Source organism: Mustela lutreola, chromosome 7 (assembly GCF_030435805.1).
Source record: "Mustela lutreola isolate mMusLut2 chromosome 7, mMusLut2.pri, whole genome shotgun sequence".
Classification (NCBI taxonomy): Eukaryota; Metazoa; Chordata; class Mammalia; order Carnivora; family Mustelidae; genus Mustela; species Mustela lutreola.
The window spans coordinates 83012325-83016525 of record NC_081296.1 but is presented as its reverse complement, the minus strand read 5'-3'; the positions used below and the strand labels follow the sequence as shown (position 1 = coordinate 83016525).

The 4201-nt window shown below is 36.6% G+C and overlaps 1 pseudogene; it reads right to left on the bottom strand.

The window, feature by feature from the left end:
• Positions 1-235: 235 nt before the first annotated feature.
• Positions 236-391, bottom strand: LOC131835330 (large ribosomal subunit protein eL39-like; annotated as a pseudogene).
• Between the last annotated feature and the right edge of the window lie 3810 nt (positions 392-4201).

Sequence of the window (4201 nt, the reverse complement as noted above, 5' to 3'; positions counted from 1 at the left end):
TTGTTTGTTTGATTGTTTTTTGTTTTTTTAGCACTAAAAGTTCTCAAATTTAATACCAAACCAACCTATTGGTGCAAAGGCATAGTAGCAGAAAAATCATTTCCCTAATAAAACATGTCTGTTGGCCAGGTAGGAAGGATATTTACAGAGTGATAGGATAGAACACATGATCTTCACACAGTTTAATTAAATACGTGATGCCCGTTAGGTATGTCATTTCATGACATGTGATGCCTTATAGGCCCTGCTTCGTTCTTCTCCAGTGCCTCCTCTTGGAGTTGTACCTGATTTTACTACCAGTTTTCATCCAAATCCACTGGGGAATGGGATGATTCTGCTTTTGTTTCTTGGCCGGGAATCACTTGATTCTGAAAGTCTTGTGAGAAGACATGGCCAGAAACAGTCAGCCACACACAGCAGGACGGAGGAAAAAAAGAAAAAAATGTTTTTAAGGTTTCAATGATAACAATAATTTTGTCAATTTCCATGAAAATAAGGTATTGCTTTTTTTTTTTTAATATTCTGGGGTGTCTCGCTCCAGGGATCAGGGAGTCAATGTGAAAATTCTACTGATCTATTTCAGTTATATATTCTAGAGCTGAAGAAATAACCATGAGTATCTGAACATATTATAAGGCAAATCTAGGTCCAAATTCTGTATATTATCTAGCTTCATAAATTCCTACTTTGACAAATGGTACCACAGTGGCATTTTGGATTCCTAGAGTTGTTTTTAGATATATAGATTAGTTAATAAATCTACTTATTTCATTCCTAAGAACACCATAGTTCTTTAACTACCACCAAATATTTCTATCCAAACAGGGATTTCTGTCTGATTGTTATTGTTTCCTTCTGCCCATTTCATTAAAGCAAACTCATCTTTTCTCTGTTATTTGGCCTCTGTCTCTTTAGTTCTTGTTTCCCATTGAAATCAGGAAACTTGGGTCAGTGGGGTATCTCTCAACATTATCATCTTTAGTCTTCAGAGGACAGACACACAGAGCTTTTACATGATTAGGTTCTCTCCAAAATAAAGCATTTTTTTAATGCTTAAGAAAATGAATGTCTTTTGGGACCCCTTGAGAAATAGGGAGGAAATGTGATGGATCATATATAGTAAATCCATGCTAACATTTCCATCTGTCTAGGTTTATGGATTCTTTTCTCTATGCTAGGGAAATTTTTTCATCTAAATATTGAATACAGGTTACCCACTGAGTCCTGGTTTAGTAAACTAACAAAGCCAACTATCAGAACATTTCTAGTTGTTCAAGTTAACCTATTAATTTCAGTATCTCAGATAAGTGTATCCAGAGTAAAAAATCTGGTTCCATGCATTATTATATTCTATTCTCCTTGGCTTACCACCCTTGGAATTTATTTCCTCCATATTCTCCAGGTATCTGCTGATAAGAATTAGAGAAATGTTGTAACTATTTTGGTGTTTCTTTTTTCCTGGGTTAGGTTTTGTATTTGCTCCCATTGGGGTATATGCAAAAAGATTCCAGTTAGGGATATAGAGATAATGATGGGTGTTCTCCTTATCTTAAGGAGAACAGTTACCCTCTTACAAGGCAACTGCCTGGGTAAATTTGTTACCCTATCTTCAGCAAGAGATTAATGGTTTTAATAATAATAATAATGATAATAATAATAAATAATCTAATATCTGCCTGGCACTGAAAAAAATAAGTGATTTTTTTCAGGGATACTTTTTGATGATGTCTTGTTCTAGGAGTTTAAAGCCCTGTGATTATGATTTTATTTCTGTAAACTCTCCAAAAGCAGACACTTCACCCCATAGTATGTAAAATCATTTCTACCATAAGAACTCAATGTAACACCCAACTGTTCTCCCAAATTATTGCCTTCTATAGGCAATTGATCTCAAATAATCTCAGTCGTTAATTTAAGAAATCATGAATCCAAAGCATGCCATAGATTATTAGAATCCTGTTTTCCTGTGGGATTTATGACATCTCTGCATTTAAAGTCACATAGCTCAGGAACTCACTCTAAGAATTTAATCTTGGTGAATCTGTTTTGTGGGCTGACTGTTGCTAACAAGGATTGAATAATTTAGGGTCTAGTCAGTAAAGTGCTTTGTTTTTCAAATAGAGGTGACTTAGGTGACTGGTTACAAATGTGTTGAGGAGTTAAGAGAACAAAAAACGGAAGCTGATGTAATCCAGAGATGAATGCAGAATGAAGCATATGTCCTTAAGTCTGGGAAACAAAGGAGAAGAGGGGGTGTGTTCTTAGAGGTCAGGGACACTTCTCTACCTTATGACTTGGTGTACGAAACAGGCCTGGCACCCAAGGAAGTGCTTGAACCTAGTCAGTGCTTGAACCATGGAGCAATTGTTGAGAAGCCAGGACCAGTGATGCTAAGGGTTTTCTGGGCAGTCAGGTTTTAGGACTGCTGAGAGGATGTGAACACTGGAACCAGGACCGAGGAAGAGACTCTACTCTGTGGGTCCCAGAAGTGCCGAAAGGTGCTCTTGAAAGGAAGTCTTGAAAGAAAAAAAAGATTTATTTCCCCTCTTTTTCATCTTCCAATATCCACCAGTACCTCAGAGTGGCAGAATCTAACAAGAAGCCAGCCAGAGAGAGGTTGTCATGTGCCAACGGAGTCAAACACAGAAGGGTGGCGAAGGAGGTGAGGACTGCTCATGCAAACGACTGTCTCACTTTGTCTTAGCTTGCCCAGTAGCAGGAGGGAGTTCTGTTCTCCCAGAATTTGTAGTGTAGGGCATCTACTTCTCTTTATACTAATTTTGATTCTTACTTTAAAGCACCGCTCTGATTCATCTCTTTTTTTCCATTTTCAGTATTTTTTTAAAAAAGATTTATTTATTTATTTATTATTAGAGAGAAAGAGAGTGTGTGAGTGAGCAGGGAGAGGGACAAAAAGAGAGAGAGCAGAGCATGGAGCCAGGCATGGGGCTACATCCCAGGACCCGGAGATCTTGACGTGATCTGAAATCAAGAGTCAGCAGCTCAACCACCTGAGCCACCCAGGCACCCCTCACTATTGTTCTCTTACTCTAAGTCCCTTCCACCTAACACTTGCCTTGTTTTAACCTTCCAGATAGAAATACACTGCAAAGGTCCATGAACTTTTATCTTCAAATTCTTACTTTTTTTTTTTTTTAAACATATAATTACTGAACTCTATGTTAAAGAATTATTGATGCATTGGTCAGGATGAGTAGCTATGAATTTATCCTTTATGGTTTGTTTTATTGTGAAATGGATATAACATGGAGGCATTTAGGAAAATAAGGACTCTAAATAAAACCAAGAGCTCTGTCATTGTCAAATTTAAAAACATAAAGTTCAGAAGATAGATTTATTACATCACTGAAACCTATTAGGTCAAAGATTATTTAGCTACTTTATGCTCTAATTGCAATTCTTAATTTACTTCCCACTTCCCCATCCCTATTATATATCCCCAGCTGTTGTTCACAATGGGCTATCTTTCTTCAGATGTGACATACTCTCAAATCTCCATAGATCATGCTGACCCAATCTCCCCTTTCCTTCTTTCCTTCTTAGCCAAGTAAATGCTCTTCACTGACTGAGGCCCTGCTCAGTTGTTCTGACCTTGGTGAAACCTTTCCATGTCATTTGTAACATTTCCAGAGTATTTGGTTCATACTGTTTTGTTTATAACTTATCACATGATGTTTTTAAGACTTTAGTACCAAAGTGGCCTAATAAGGAAGATGGGTTTTCCATAGTAGGGTCAAGTGAGCTCAACCGAACAGGAATTTCATCTTTGTATTCAATCTTCAATGAGTTCTATCTCCTCCATTAAATTATGAGTTCCACTTTGAAAGCAAGAAATAAATGTCACTTGTATTTCTATTTCTAGCATCTAGTTCAATGCTGGGTACATAGTGGGCTTCAATAAATGCCTAATGTAATTTAATTATACATTAGGTGGAAGAATGCCAGAGTCACATAATATAGTGCTTTTGGATGGTGTGCATATTTCTGATTTTCCTACCTGTTCTGGTATGACAAGTACCAATTTTCTAACCTTTGAAAACATCTGACATATATTATTTTTAAAAGTTAATATTCCTTCCCAAGATCATTTAACCATTTCTTGCAGACATTTGAAATCATAAAGAAGCATATTTATTTTTCCAATTTTTATGACCATGTATTAGTTTTACCTGATTAGTAT